At 35.6% G+C, this 17,446-nt stretch overlaps 1 long non-coding RNA gene across 4 annotated transcripts in view; it reads left to right on the top strand.

Moving 5' to 3' along the window:
* LOC108384545 (uncharacterized) overlaps positions 1-17,446 on the top strand; it is a 758,195-nt gene that overhangs the window by 464,370 nt on the left and 276,379 nt on the right. For all 4 annotated transcript variants that reach the window (XR_012130751.1, XR_005063373.2, XR_012130744.1 and 1 more), the window contains one exon: positions 16,541-16,644. This is a non-coding gene — a long non-coding RNA (uncharacterized lncRNA). The remainder of the gene's footprint in view (positions 1-16,540; positions 16,645-17,446) is intronic.

The following is a 17,446-nucleotide window of genomic DNA, read 5'->3' as shown; positions in this document are numbered from 1 at the left end:
CAATCTCATTCAACTGTTTTGCATCTGTGTGATCTTTGGCAAATTTTTTACCCTCTCTCATCCTATTTTCCTTTCTGCAAACTGGGGATAAATATAGGGTTAACTCATGGGTTGTTTGTTAGGAATTGATCTAGATAATGAATATAGAGCACCTAGCCTGGTGCCTGGCAAGTCATATTGTCTCACTGTGTAGAAATTTCTATCATTATTCCTAGTCCTTGATGTCAAAACTTGACCATTGAGTGTGTGTGTGTGTGTGTGTGTGTGTGTGTGGCTTTCTTATGCAGGCTGTTTGTATGTGATGCCTATATGAAGATTCAACTATATGCAAAGTTCCCTAGTTAACCCAACATAAACACACTCATATTGTGTCCTTTTCACTGATATACTCTTTAAAGGTTTTTTGCAGGGTTTATTCTGACTTTGGGAATTGTTTCAGAACACCAAGAAGTGTGCAAATTGTTTTTACCTAGCGCAAATAATAAAACACTGATAATGACAATGTGGATTTTCTTCATATAGCTAGAAAACCAAATTGCTACAGATTGAGTCATTTCTCTGTAAAAGCATTCATTGAACCTAAGCTGAAGTCAAATCCCTCTAAGAAGTGCTCATGTAACTTTTTAAAAGCACTTCATAGTTGGTAGTATTCTAGTCATTTATGTGATTATTGGCTTTAGGGTCCTTTTCTTTTTCAACCTCGTTGGGTCCGCTTATTCACCACCTTTCCCCAACATGAAGCACAATACTGAGCACAGAGTAGGTGCCAGCACACTGATGATACTCTGGCCAGATCCCCTAGGATCCTTTAAGTGCAGGCATTAAGTAAACTGTTTTCAGGAACAAACTGTCCCTGAAATGTAGGAAGTCTTTATTCACCTATTATGTCCTTCCAAGGATTATAAGAAATAAGGGTACATGGCTGAGGTTTGCATTGTGTGTGTTCTATCAGATAACAGATAGAAGGCAGAAATTCATCAGTAGAATACGGATACTGGAATAGCTCTTTCTGTAGTAACGAATGACTGTGTGCACCAAAGGGGAAGTAAATGGGAAGATTATAGGGGTTTTTTTGAGGTAGAAAAGTGAGTCTCTATCAAAAGCATCTTCGATTTGCTGATACACAGCACATTTGAGAGCATTGTTTTCTTTGTAAATGGGGATTTAAAAACCTTGGCCTTCAGCCAGGTAATGAAAAGAAATGCATATTTTTCTTAGGTGTGCCTAAGCCATTTTTTAAAACCCCTTGAAAAGCTGAGCTATATAAACATGGGAGGAAACAGCCAAAGAAATTTCAGCTTTGTAATTGTGAAGTCTGCATGCAAAGGAGAATGGGGATATTTGCAAGCTGTCAGAAAAGATCCAGGGTGTGCACAAGTGTGATTGTAAGTGTGAATGTTTGCAAGGATTTATGTCCATGTTAAAGTAGTTTATTTTTGACAACGAAAGGAAAACATGGAATTCCTTCAATGTGAAGACATTCAAGTAAAGACAAAATGTCTTCACATTGAAGGAATTCCATGTTTTCCTTTGGTTGACAATAGAAATAATAAGGTAAGTGGAATAATAAGGGATACAATTCAAGATTCCTGATTCTCAGTCCTAGCTCCTTCTACTAAGCAACATTGCCTCTTTCCAAGACTGATACAGCATTCTATCCTATCAGTATATCACTATTCTGCAGCCATTATCTGTTGATGAATATTTGTTTAGTTTCTAGGTTGGAGCTATGGACATTTCTGTACAAGTCTTTGTATGACAAATGCTTGTATGTAGATATAGAATGAAAAATGTTTTTAAGAAACTGCCAAAATGTATTTTCAAGTGGTTGTACCATGTTTCCCAACAACACTGTATGAAAGCCCCCAGTTTTTCAAGATTCTTACCAACATTTTAATTTTAGCCATTCTAGTAGGTGTGTAGTAGTATCTTGTGGTTTTAATTTGCATTTTTATTATGACTAATGATGCTGAACATGATTTTATGTGCATGTTATGAACATGGCTTTATATTTCACATCCACAGATCTTCTTTGGTGTAGTATCTATTCAAATATTTTTTGCCAATTTTTAATACAATGGATAATTGGTTTTTATTGTCAATTTTTGAGAGTTCTTTATGTAATCTAGATACAATTCTTTTATCAAATACATGATTTGAAATATTTTCTTCCAGTCTATCTCTTATTTCAATTTTCTTGAAAGTATCAAAAAAGCTCAAATTTTCTGAAGTCTTATTTGTCAATTTTTAATATTTTTAAATTACACCTTTGATGTCATGGCTAAGAAAACTTACCAAGCCAAGGTCACATAGATTTTTTTCCTATGCTTTCTTCTAGATTACATCCTTTTATTACTTGGTTTTACCTTTAGTCTGATTAATTTTGAGCTCATGTTTATATATGATACAAAGTATGGTTCAAAATTAGTTTATTGCATATGTATATGCAATTTTTCCAGGACCACTTGTTGAGAAGATATTCTCTATTGAGTTATCTTTGTACCATTGTTGAAATTTAGTTACCCATATATGTGTGGGTCTATTTCTGGATTCTATTCTGTTCCATTGATATATTTGTCTGTCTTTGTCAGTACCACCCTGTCTTGATTAATGAAGCTTTATAATAAATTTTAAAATTAGGTAGTGTTATTCTCCAACTTTTTTCTTTTTTATAATTGTTTGGCTATTATAGGTCCCTTATATTTCCATATGAATTTTAGAATCAGCTTTCCAATTTCTATAACAAAGCCTGAAAACATTTGGGTCTTACTTGTATGTCTAATTTGACATTTACTGTATTATAACAGGGTGTTAAGAGCATTTCCAGTCAACATGATTATTTATGTGGTTAGGTATAGTTCCACAATCATGGAACTGGTTTTGTATTTATTCCATTCATTCTTTGTTCTCCTTTTCTTCTTTCTCCTCTTTTTTTGTCAACTGAGTATTTTTTATGATTCCATTTTATGTTCTTTGTTGGCTTACTAGCTCTAACTTTTTGTTTCGTTATTTTAGGGATTGTTTTAGAGTTCATAGTATAGTTCATAGTATACCTGCTAACATATCAGTCTACCTTTCAATGATACTATCCCATTTCATGTATATTGTAAGGAAATTACAAAAGTATACTTCAAAATCCCTACCCAGACTTGGTTCTGTTGATGTGTTTCAATATCTTTTGTGTGTTATGAACCCCCTGCTGCATTAATATTTTTGTTCAATTAACCAATTACCTATTCAAATTATGTCAACCACAAGAAAATGATCTTACATACTTACATTGTTTCCATTCTGGTGCTCTTCATTCCTTCGTCAACCCGTATTTCCAAGTGATACCATTTTCCTTCTGCCTGGAGAATTTCCTTTCACATTTCTTGTAGTATGTTTCTGCTGGTAATGAAGTCTTTCAGCCCTTGTATGGTTGAAAAAGTCCTTTTTTTTGCCTGTGTGTTTGAAAGATATGTTCCTGGAGCATAGGATTTTAGGTTGACATTTTTTCTTTCGGATGTTAGCTACTATTACTTTGCATTGTTTCTTTAAAAAAAAAATCTGCTGTGTTCCTTGTCTGTATTTCTCTGTATATAGCATATTTTCTCTGGTTGCTTTTAAGATTTTCTCTTTGCCACTGTTTTTGAGCAATTTTATTATGATGTGCCATAGTAGTCTTTGTGTATATGTGTGTGTGTGATGGATTTTATGTAGCTTCTTGGGTATATGAGTTTATAATTTTCATCATATTTGGGAAAAAAGTCCTACCATTATATCTTTAAATATTTTTATATCTTCCCTCTCTTTCAGGGACTCCAATTAACATATCTTAGGCCACTTGAAGTTGTTCCACAGGTCACTGATTTTCTCTTCCCTTTGGATTTTTTAATCTACATGTGTTTAATTTTGAGCTGTTTTCATTGCTATATCTTCAAGTGCACTATTCTTTTCTTCTGTCTTGTCCAATCTGAAGCTTATTCCAGCCAGTTTATTTTTTTAGTTCAGATATTATTGTAGTTTTCATCTTTAAAAATTTAATCTGGGTCTTTTTTTATATTTTGATGTCTCAATTTTTTGAATATTCAGAATACAGTAAAAACTGAAAGTTCTTGTATGTTAATTCTAACATCTGTGTCAGTTATGGGTCAGTTCTGATTGAGTTTTCTTATGGGTCATATTTTCCTTCCCTTTTCCATACCCCTTAAGTTTTAATTATATGTTAGGGATTGTGCATTTTACCTTCCAGGTATTGGGTAGTTTTGCATTTCTATTAATATTCTTGTGTTTTGTTCTGGGACACAGTTAAGTTATTTGGAGATCTTTGACCTTTCTGGGTTTGGCTTTTAAGATTTGTTATCAAGTACCAGAGCTTTGTTTAGTGTAGAGCTAATTATTCTTGGTTGCTGAGGTAAGACCCTTCTTAGTATTCTCCCAGTTCCATATGACTTACAGAGTTTTACATTCTAGCTTTTGGGAACAGGTACTGCCTGGCTATGTGAGTAATGGGTGCTCTTCCCTTCAATCACTGTGAGTGATTCTTTCCCCACTCTCAATTACTTTCATGTGCTGATCACGGGTATGTGCTGATAATACTCTGCTGAATTTTAGGGTGGACCCTGTGAGGTTCTCTGGAGTTCCTTTTCTGTGTGACTCTTTCTTCTCTGTACTCTGTCTTAAGAACTCCACTGGCTTGGTTTCCCTAACCACTCAACTCTGTCTTTTAAACGTAGGAATTCTGCTGGACTATACCTGGTTCCACTCTGTGATTCATGACCAGGGAACTTTCTCAGATAGTAAACAGGGGCAAGCACAGGTCTCATCTCATTCATTCCTCATATTCCAGGGATCACTGTCCTTCGTTGCATACTATCCAGTGTCTTGAAAACCAATGCTTCCCATATTTTGTCTACTTTTTATTTGTGTGAGGAAAAAAGGAAAGCATAGTCTCCCGAACTTCATTTTGGCCAGAAATAGAAGTCCCATCATGGTATCTAATCCAGGTTATCTTCATTTTCTAGGTAGAAAAATTAGGGCTTAGTAAGGGTAGATAACTTAATCAACATCACAACTGTGGCAAGGATTGTAGCCAGGACTTGGAATCAGGTTATCTGAATTCAGAGTGTTTGTGTTTCTTCACTACTTTACATTACCCGAATGTCTGGATAGTTAAAATCTAGGCATGATAAGATCACAATGGAGACTTAACTGAAACATATTTTTAACCAGAGGACCTCATTCTCTAACCATAGAAGCTAACAGACTATTTACTGTAGTTCTTTGGCTGACTTGCAAAAGTTCATGAATTTAACTAATTTTCATATGTATTAGTCTACAATACATGACACCCTTTCCTAACTGACCTTTTCAAAATAAATAATGCATTATGTCTCTATAAAAAGCATTGTTTTAGCAAATCATTTCATACTTCTTTTTGCCTGTCCAGTATACAATGCGTGAATGTGACCAGAGGAAACTGACCATGTGCAACATAACATGTGGCTTCTTTTCCTTCAGTGACTGGGGACCACAGAGCTTTCTCCAGATTTCATAGGAAACAGTGCTTCTATGCAGACATTCAGAATTCATGTGCACAAGCATATTTGTTACAAAATTATCTCCATCCCTTAGCTTCTGCCAGCAAAGGCAAAAGTGAAGTTTCACCAAAATCTCACTTCTCTATAATTTTGTTATAGGGTTTTGTTATTTTACTGAAATCTATAAAGGTTTATATTTTTCTTTAAAATCCTAGCATCGTATTTAACTCATGTTTATTAAAAACTTTGAGCACCATTAGTAGTCTTTCTGATACTTTATATAAATTATCAGTTAATTACATGGCTGAACTAAAATGAAGTACAGAATGAGCCAGTGGTCTTTCTCTTTTTGATTATTCCACATGGTGGGCCTTGGCATCTGTGAAAGATGAGCAATATTTAGGAGTAGTACAGCTAGGGCATGTTGGAGGCTAGAGGTCACACATAACTAGTAGAGTTGTGAACCATCAGCACATTTATGAGATTACCATACATCTGACCTCTTTTAAAAAGGCAGCATTGAAGGCATTCCTTTTTCATATGAAAATAATTGAATATGTATTGCATACTACTTGGAGGTGGAACTGAAACCCAGTTTGGAAAATGACTGAATTAGACTCTTTTCTCACTATGTGACTTCTCAAATATCTTAATTTGTATCTTCAAGAGGTTTGGAGGCTTGCTGTTGGGGCAATCTGTCTGTAAAGTTGTCTCATCTCATTTCGTGGTTTGGTTTAATTGTGTATTCTTCTATTTTGTACACTGTTGTGATTTTGAAAGACTCTGAGCTGCTCTTGGATGCATTGAAAGGAAGAATTCATTTAAGTAATTTCCTAAAAGAGAAATACATGTACCTGCTAAACTTTCAGGTGCAGAAAAGATAAATAACTCAATTGAAATTCACTGGAGTAGACCCAGCGGTTTCCATTAACGCTAGGAATCATCTTTTAAAGCAGTGGCATGTTGCATGTGACTTGGGATAGTCCTGTATGCTGAATTAATTCCAGCAACTGGAATACATAAATCAGTGAACACATAGAAACCCTTTTGGTTCTAAAAATAATCATGATATCTTTCATTTGCATATGGCTTTATAAATTTGAAAACATAAGGTCACATGTCTAAAGGAGTTTGCAATCCAGCTGGAGAAACAAAATTAAAATATATGGGACAATTAAGTGCTGAACTGTATGGTGCTGATTACATAAACAATAAGAAATTAGGATGAAAATCTACATTGTATAGAATAGTTGAGGCAAGCTTATATAGGAGACAAAAATTTCTAGGTGGACAGAAGAACGGAGAGAAGTTCAGCATAGGTAAAGGCAAGGAGTTGGAAATAAGAGTAGAATACATGAGAGGAAGTGAGCTGTTAAGGAATTCTCTTGGGGAGTACTCGGAAATAAAGTTGCTATCAGACGATGAATGAGCTGGAAAGCCAAGCAGAAGAATTTATAACTATTGCCAAAGCTAACACGAAGTCACTGTGGAGTTTTGAGCAGATGAAAACTATAAGTACAGTTTTATGAAGATTAGCCTGGCAGTGCTGTGCAAGGTGAATGAGGGAGATGAAGTGAACCTGGTGGAGTCATGCAAGTTAGGAGGACTACATCAGGGGTTTGACAAAGGATGAAAGAGGCAGAAAGGAGTAGTTGATACTCTGAAGAAAGAAACAAGGGGGCTTAAATATCTCACTTTTTACTGTTCTCCATAATCCCAGTGGGAGATTTCAGACATGGGGACAGTTAGTGGAAGACAGAGATTGCATTTACCCAGTTCACTCATTATCTAATGTAGATGGTCCCAGCTTTTCAGCCTGTTTGGATACCATCTGTATGATTAGCCATGTCATCTACATGTGGCATGGTCCTTAAATGCATGAGGATTAAAACATTGGTAATTTTGTTCCCCTTCTGAAACTAGAATGAAAAATTTTAAAAGGTTAAGTTGAGAAACTAGAATCATCAATGACAAAAAAGGAAAAATAATAATTTTCTAGGATGGAAAGGAAAGCAGTGGTGGAGTCAGTGGGGAAATAAAAGTGAAAAGAGAATAGAAGAAAGAGCACAAGAAACAGACTGCCCAGCTCTGAGGGTCTGGATTGCCTTGGCTCAGATTCAGTCCTTAAGGGACATCTGTGGTCTGCCAGAGGAATGGTAGAATTCTAGAACTTAGAAACTTTCCCCTACCTTTTGATTCTTGAGAAAATGAATATCCAAAGAAGTAATGTGGCTTGCTCAAAATAGATGCAGACAGGATAAGAACACAGATCTGTAACTCCTGCTTCAGGTCTCTATTCCAGCTCCACAATTCCTTTCTTAGAAAGGATTTATTCCACACAGTGTTAGGGCCTGCCTACTTTAGACAGCTACCTGTTGGTCACTCAGGAGTTTGACAAAGGATGAAAGAGGCAGAAAGGATTAGTTGATACTCTGAAGAAAGAAACAAGGAGGCTTAAATATCTCACCTTTTACTGTTCTCCATTATCCCAATGGGAGATTCTGTTGGGGAGCACTCAGAAATAAAGTTGGAAATAAAGATATTAGGTGGTCTTGGTCAATCTTTCCTCCAGATATGAAGGATACAGTATATATAAACTATGTAAGAAAAGGTGCTATAATAAGAGAAAATAATTAAAAGGGAGAAAATGAAGAATAAGAAATAAGAAACTAAAACGAGAAGCATTAGAAAAACAGTCTTGAAAAAGAATAACAAAATTGGAGATTTCACACTTCCTGGTTTCAAAACATATTACAAAGCTACAGTAATCAAAACAGTATGGTACTGGCACAAAGATAAGCATGTAGACCAATGGAATAGAGTAGAGAGCCCAGAAATAAACCCCCATATATATGGTCAAATGATCTTTGATAAGGGTATTAAGACCATTCAATGGAGGAAAGGACAGTTTTTTCAACAAATAGTGTTGGGAAAACTGGATATCCAACTTCAAATGAATGAGGCTGGATCCTTATACCATATATAAAAATTAACTCAGTTGTGCTGGGCATAGAAGCCACAAGGCATAAATCTGCAAAGAAGTAAAAAGCTAACCTTTGCAAACAATATGGCTTCTCTCTCACTTACCAACTTTACATTTCCCTGTATGGCCCCGGAAGATGACTGGTTAGCCAGAGACGGGTAAGATTCCTCAAGGGAGGAACAACCTAAGACAGGCACAGTCGCAGGGGGGCCATCAGGTGAGAATTTGGGGATCAACAGAGGTGAGGCTCAGAACCTCACCCCCCCTGCTTTGAGAGAAATCGTCTGCATCCGTGGATGTCTTGCTGCCCTTGTCTAGCCTGGATTAATACTTAGTCCATAGGCACACACCTGATCATCTGATCATCTACATTTGCCTTCTTACAGCACTAAACTATGTTTTCTACCTGTATCTTGCATCTACCTACCACTTCAGCATTTTATTAAAAATAAAAATAATAATAACAATAGGAGAAATGTGGGATCAACATATAAATCAAGTACAAAAATCAAACGAATATTCATATTTGACCTGATGGTTTATAGGTCATATTGCATGATCAAAACCGAAAGTTTCTGTGATGAATGCCCTTGTACTGTTCACCATGTAAGAATTTATTCACTATGTAAGAATTCGTTCACCATGTAAGAACTTGTTTGTTATGCTTCAGAAGATTGGAGACTGACGAGAATTAGGCTTGAGATGGACTAATGATTGTACATTGAGCGTTGACCCCCCTATACTGAATTTTATTGTTGTTAACAACCATTTGATCAATAAATATGAGAGATGCCCTCTCAAAAAAAAAAAAAAAAATTAGTTGAAGAAAGGCCTACATTAAGACCTAAAACTATAAAACTTCTAGAAGAAAACATAGGGGGAAAACTTCATGATATTGGGTTTGGCAAGGATTTCTTGGATATGACACCAAAAGGAGAGGCAACAAAAGTAAAAAAGACAAATTGGGCTACATCAAAAGTTAAAATTTCTGTGCATCAAAGGACCTAATCATAGAGCAAAAAGGCAACTTAGGAAATGGGAATATATTTGCAAATCATATAACTGGTAAGGTGTTATTATCCAGAATATATAAAGAACTACTACAACTCAACAAGAAAACCTGATTAGAAAATTGGAAAATGACTTGAATAGATATTTCTTCAGAGAAGATATACAAATGCCTAACATGGCACATGAAAAGATGTTCATGACTAATCATTAGGAAAACACAAATCAAAACCTCCATGACATACTACCTCATACCATTAGGACTATCACATTAAAAAAAAAAAGAAAAGAACAAGTTTTAGTGAGGATGTGGAGAAATTGGAATGTTTGTGCATTGCTGGTGGGTTTGTAAAATGGCACAGCAGCTATGGAAAACAGTATGACAGTTCCTCAAAAAATTAAAAATTGAATTACCATATGATCCAGCTATTCCACAACTGGATATATACCCAAAAGAATCAAAATCTTGAAGAAATATCTGTACATCCATGTTCATAGCAGCACTATGCACAACAGCCAAGAGGTGGAAGCACCCAAGTGTCCATCATTAGATAAATGGATAAATGAAACATGGCATACATTTACAGTGGAATATAATTCAGCATTAAAAAGTAAAAAAATCTTGGCACATACAACAATCTGGATAAACCTTGAGTACATTATGCTAAGTGAAATAAGCCAGTTACAAAAGATAAATAGTATATAATTCTACTTGGCAAAGTAGGGTAGGCAAATTCATAAAAAGAGAACACAGAATAGTGGTTCCAGGGTCTGCAGGGAGGGGAAAATGGGAAGCTATTGTTTAGTAGGTATAGAATTTCAGTTTTCAGGTGAAAAATTCTGGAAATTAATTGTACAATGATGTGAAATACCACTACTGAACTGTACAATTAGAAATGGTATAAGATGGTAAACTCTTTTATGAGTTTTTACCACAATTAAAAATTAAATTTTAAAAAGTATTCAATGCCATCATCTATTCATATCTTTTATACCCTCTCCCAGAAATGTTTATGTAATCAATGTACCTGAGAAAATTTGAATTAACACATTTGTTGATGTAAATACATATTTAATCTATTCATGAGTAGGCAAACATATGGCTCATTTGCATACAGAATAAATAATTACCTCATTTTTATATTATTTTATTTTTTCAATTATGTTTTTAATTAAAATATTTAAATTGGTTTTAAGGGAAAATGCTTAAATACTTAAATAGAGATAATGTGATTTTAATAATGATAACTAACTTATCTACATTATTTAAAAATTATAAAGCACATGCAGAAGAGTTTAAAGAATATGAATAATTTACAAAGTAATGAACTGAATAATAGAATTAAGATTATTTATAATTAGGAAACATTAGAAAATTTAAGTAGTTTTCTAGATAATTTAGTTAAAAATCACTGCCTTTGAAAAGGATTCTTAGGACTGAATAATCCATATTGATAGTCTATACTGATCAAACCCATTGGATAATGTCTAATTTAATCTTCACCTTATCTGTAGAGCCAGAGACAGTTTAAACCTCTCACATTAAGCAAATCAACTTGAGAATTCCAGTTTTTGTTTATTATCTCCTTTCTTGCAATGAACAGCTGATCATACTTAGATGGTTTATCACTTTTTTTATATCATTTCCTGATGAACAAGGATTCTGTCATGTACTAATATTAAAGGCACGTTTCTCAAGATGTTGGGACATAATTCCTCATACATAGAATCTGTTACCTTTGTGTGCATGAGATAAAAACTGCCTATAACATTTCCCCCATACTCTTACCCCACCTCATCAGTAGCATCTATTCAGATCAAGGTATGAAGGAGAAAAGAAGAAATAAACTGTCAAGAGTAATTATTCTCCAACTGCCTCTTGTAAAGAGAATGGAAGGCATTGTCTGATATGGTGCTGGCTTATTGCTCACATATGAAGTGTGTACCTGGATTCATGTGTTCAAAATGTAGAAGGCACTTGGTCAGGGCCAAGGATTTAAAAAAAGAATAGGCTCTCTATTTTTCAAGGAACTTGTGAATTAGAGATGAAGAAAGCACAAAAAAATTTGCATATAAATATATGTTGTACATCGTCATATATATACATATTTTCTTTAATGTATATAGTAATTTTATATTTTTATACATTATTTCGATTAATTAGGATATACATACACACAAATATTATAAGACATTAAATATATATATTAACATATATATAATTATGTAATACACACACCCTTTTCTAAGATGGATATTGCATTTTTGTTAAACTTCAAAGTTAATAATAATGTTATTTAAAATTCAAATAGGCTGCTCTTTTTAAAATCTGGTAAGATTATTTGAAATTCACCTGAAAGTGAAGAAATATTCAAGACAAACTAAAAAAAATGTTGAAAGTGGAGACATGTTCTATTAGGTGCTTCAGAAACAAGCTTTTATCTTAATTTTGAGAATTTTCCCAAATTAATATCAGGCACTAAACCACAGATCCAGGAAACTTCTAGAGCACTAGACAGGATAAATGCCAAAAAAAAGTATCTCTAAGCATCTCATATTCAAACTGCAGAAAATAAAAGATAAGGGAAATAATCTTGAAAAAAGCCAGAGGGAAAATCACCTTACCAATAGAGGACCAAAGATAAGAATTGCACTTGACTTCTACTCAGAAACCCTGCAAACAAGAAGAAAGTAGAGTAAAATATTTAAAGTGATACAGAAAAAAAAATACCAACCTAGAATTCTGTATCTTGAAATATTATCCTTCCAAAACAAAGGAGAAATAGAGACTTTCTCAGACAAAAAAAAAAAATGAGCCACATGACAGGAGGCCCCACTCTGCACTGCAGGGGACATAGCTCCCTGTGAAGGCTTCTCTTCTGTTACACTTCACTAACCTGGTAATAAAACAAGGGCATCATCTAAATCTTCCTGGAAGAAGGAGCAACCCACTGACACCCATTTGATTAAAGAGCTCAAAGGAGGGAAACGAAATGCTGAATTAATGCAATATCTGACAGATAACAGTCACTGAGTTTGGTTTGTTGTCCAGAGTTGTATAGCAGGAAGCACACACCCTAAATATCTTTGACAATAATAACTTTCTAAGGGAAATTGATTTGGAGATGAGACACAGCTGTCTTCCACAGGCCAGGTGTCTTGTTACTCCCTGTTTACCATTCTGTCTCTTTGCTTAATTAATTTTTGCTGACACCCCCTCCAACTCCTCTAAATGTGCAGTGGATAGCTCTGTCAGTTCATCCTATTTCCAGCCAAATCTTAGATCAGCCATGTGCACCTTAATGAAAATAATCAGGCAAGGTATTCATTCATTCTCTGCAAAAACTAAGTGTCTCTCCAATTCTTATATTGAAGTGTGAAACTGTATTCTTTGCTTCCACTTTGCAGGTTACATGGGGAAGGGACAGAAGTTTTTCCATGGAATCAAAATCACTGGTTGGCCTGGGCCTGACAATCAGTGCTTAGGTGTCAGTAAGGCAATAAATGGCCTCTCTTTATTTGAAATGGATTTCCCTAAAGAAGTTCTGTCTTTTTTATAAGGACTAGTTTTGTAGCCCTCCTTCTCTGTTTGTTCTTAATAGGACTGAATCACCCACAGCAGAGTTTCCTTTATTAATAGGTCAAAGACCTGACTTTAGGTTTAGACTGGGGGGAAAGATAGCATTCTAGAACACCTTATTTCTTTGTATAAAGAACTACAAAGTGAAAGTCAGCAGTTCAAGACTGTCTAATAGCTCAAGGATAAGGGAAACATTTCAATTTCACACTGACTGGCACAGCTCTGTAAACAGTCATGCAGGTTGGGCTTGGGTCCTAACAGATAAATAATACATATAACAACCACATGATGAAATATAATGAAGCTGTTAAAAAATTGTTTTCAAGTTCAAAAACATTGTGAAACTATATACAAAATGATCCATATACTATTCAAAATATGTATATTTACATGTAATATAGACATTATTCAGATATATAGTCAGGTCTTTTTTATATACCTCAGTGAAGTTGCATTTTTCTTCAGATAAGTCCTGCATATATTTGATATATGTGTGTATATATATAATGTATGTATATGTAATACATATATGTAATATATGCATATACATATATAAAATCCATATATATACACTAAGATATTTTTTGAACAATAAGCAAATATATATTATCTTACAGAATTGAAGACTATTGTAAAAATGCCAATTCTTAAGTTAATTTATACATTTAATGAAATATGAACATAAAAGAAATATAAAATACAAATCCAATAGAATTTTTTCTTCTTTGAACTTGGGTAAATGATTCTGTAGTTCATCTGTAAAATCATGTAGGATTATGAGTGATTTTCTCATTTAGGAATTTTATTTTCCAAATTTTATAATACAAATATATATCACTTTTACATCTAAAAAATACTTAATGCTTAATACATATTTAATAAGTACATAATAAGGTTTTCAAAATATGTGTAGTCTTTACAAATATGAGGACCTTGTGATAAGGAGCATACAAGAGGTATAAAGTGCCACAGATCTCAAAGGGAGAGATTTTTTTTCCATCAGGGAACCTGGGAAATCAGTAGAGTTGCTATTATCCATGTGAATAACCACCTGAGCAACACATTACAATCAGGATTATAATCTGTTCACGTGAAATTGAGATGGTGAGCTTTTGTCCTCTGGAGTCCTTTAATATTACTCATTATTGGGAGTTAATTGGAAATACCCTAAATTCACTGAGGCTCCATAAGCAGCCACCCTTCCAGAAACTATTGTCTTAGGCATCTAGCTTTACACCGAGAGTAAGTGCTGCTTTCAGCTTTGGGAGGGTTAAAAATAAAATGCCTGATAATAAATCATGAAAGCAGTGACAGTGGCCTTAGGATTTCTGTCTAGATTAGTTTATTTTCCCCAGAATAAACAGTGAAACCAAATGTAACTTTTGCGATAGAGGTAACCTTGTATACAGGAAATAGAATGGAATCTGAAATCCAAAGGCCTGAGTCCTGTCACATCTCCCGCTCTGTGTAACAGAGGGGTGAGGAGCAAGCCTGCTAAGTATACATTTCCTCACATCATTCACTCAGCCAGTATTTACTGCCCCCCTACCATGTATCAAGCACTGTCTTGGCATTAGAAATCAAAAAAGAGAAAAAGCCCATGCCTATATAGATACTTCATTTTAGTGGCAGATAAAAAGCATCAAAATTAACAAATAAGGATCCATATAGTTTTAAGATAGTTTAAAGTACTTGCAGAAAAATTAGACAGGGTAGGGTGATAGAATATGTAGGAGGGATGGAAGGGAGTGGATTGGAGGAGTAGGTTGATGAGTTGATCAGGGAAAGCCTTTTCTGAAGTTAAGTTATGATGTTTGAACCAAAACTGAACCCAGGGAGTTGGCCCTGCAAAGACTAGGAGAACCATGGGCTGAAAGTGTAATTGCAAAGGCCCAGGGCTGAGGAAAGAACATCAAAAAGGCTGGTATAGGGTGGGTGAGCAAAGGGAAAAGGGGGTAGGAGATGAGGTCAAACTGGTAATATTGAGCTTACCACCAGAGTTGTCATGGAGATGAAACAGCATGTTTGAGGACAGCCACTGGGTGTCAAATGACTCAGCAAAGAAATGGAGTCCTGGTATCCTTATCATTGTCCATAGCCACCTGCTTTGACCAAGTAGAAGTTCTGTGTTTGGATGGAAGGGAATTTGCAATTGAGATTGTCCTTTGGTGGTCTTGCCAGCACCAGTCCACATGGGGCTCAGCAAAGGCCACATTGTGTGCTATACAAGTTGTTCATTTCCTGTGCAGAACCCATCTAGGCCAGCAGCTGGCCAGGACCAACCATTGGTCCCTTCATGCGGTAGTCATTTGGCACGTGCGTGTAAACTGCCATTCATATTTGAGTTGTCATGTACAAGGACAAATATCTGATAACACAAGTTGCTAGGGAAGCTTTCATAATGCATGGCATAGTATATAAAGGATATCTGTGAAGAAAGTTTCATTTCTAAATGTGTGCATGTGTACATGGCAACACTTAATCCTTTTACCTTTATCATGCCTTTTCCATCTGGACTCACCTCCATGTCTTCTGATATAATCTCTCATCTGCATAATATTTGGAGAGGTATGATGGCTAATGAATGATGTGGGAAACCAGGATCGGTCAAATCACCCTTTCCCACAGTCTAAAAGGGAGTAAGACTCACTTGGTTTAGCCTTTGACAACATAATTCATGGTTGTCAGACTTGCCTCTCTTCCCAGATCATCACCTCCCTTCTGCTACTCTGCTATTAGTCTTGACCTCATTGCTCTTTCTTCTGTCACTGCTGTTCTGCCTACCTCTTCCTGCTGTCCTAGCTCACACTATACTTTCCTGGGGCCAATTCTCTGCCCAGAAGTGTGAGAAGAGGAGGGAGAGGCTGCTGTGCTCATTTTCCTGGGCTACAGTTGTCTCCGTGTCTTGGTGTGGTAATACCTGCTTGTCTGCCGGCCTCCAGGCACCACAGTACGAGAACACAGACTCTTTCATAAGCCCTGGGCTTACAGACTGTATGTGAAATCTATGCAAGTTCAAGTGGACTTGAAAGCTTTTCAAATATGCCGTCCTGTTGTTAATCTGCACATTCATCTGCACATCTGGCTTGGAAAATCTCAAGCCACAAGATGAGCTCTGCTTAGGGTGACTGGTTTGCCACTGTGTAAAAGCCAAATGCAAATATGGCAAAAGAGGCTGTAAAAGGCAACTTCGTTTTCCACTGGCTGCTCTCTGGACAAGAGTTCTTCACTGCAGGGGCTTATTGAATTTCAGTCACCTACACTGAATAGGTGGTATGTCAATAAAGTAGGAGGTGAAATGTTATCACAGTCCCGAAGCATATCCAACACACACCACCTAGTATGTATATCTGAACATAAAAAAATTCCACCTTACCACTAGGTACTCCTCTAGGCAAAGCCTTTGTTGCTGATCCAGAAACTAAGATTACCAATTCAATTTTCCAGGTCGCACTGATTCCTGGGAAGGAAGGACAGCTGTCAACACTGTGGACCATTAGGTATTGGTTGCCAGTTGGGAAGGTCATCAGAAAACTTAAGACAGTCACTGGGTAAGGCATTTGTATATTGCTTTCAGATATGTTTGTTCTTCATACTGCGAGTGGACCTGTTGGTTTCCTAAGGACTGGGTCTTAAAACCACAGGGTCTTGTTTTAATCATGAACATAATCAGATTTGTTTGGACTCAAAAATTAGAACTCACAAACTTTTGTGGCTGCAGTAAGTGGCATTTGCATTTTCTTGTTCACAGAGAAAACTCATTAGCTATGCTCTTTTTCCTATTTCTGTTCTCTTCCTTCCCAACTGCAGTTTCCCTTTGAAGATTTAAGTAATTCTATTTGAAAACAAAAAGCATGCTTGACAAAGGAGTATTAAGGCTTACTGTCAGAGGTATGGTTAGACAGGTGGCTGAACTACAATAGTTTAAGTCCAACTGCCCTTTGGACCAGCACTATCAGATGAATATATAATGTGAGTCTAATACGTTTTCTTAAATTTTCTGCTCATCACATTTAAAAAGAAAAAAGTGAAATTAATTTTAACAAAATATTTTATTCAACCCACTGTGTCTAAATATTATCATTTCTACATTTAATAATATAAATAAATATTACTGAAGTTCTTTTCCTCACATAAAGTGTACCGAATCCAGTGTGTGTTCTACACTTGGAACACATCTCAATTGAGATCTAAATTTTCATCAGATACCCTTGACTTCATAAATCAAATCTGGGGAAATATATTCATGTACCCAAGTTGTTCCAACACGTTTAAAATTTCCTTAGTAATTGTGGATAAAATGAGAGTTCCTATCGCCAGGATTCTCACCTGGCCCTGGTTGACTAGCTCACT

Source organism: Manis javanica, chromosome 1, assembly GCF_040802235.1.
Source record: "Manis javanica isolate MJ-LG chromosome 1, MJ_LKY, whole genome shotgun sequence".
Classification (NCBI taxonomy): domain Eukaryota; kingdom Metazoa; phylum Chordata; class Mammalia; order Pholidota; family Manidae; genus Manis; species Manis javanica.
This window is presented reverse-complemented; position numbering and strand designations above follow the sequence as displayed.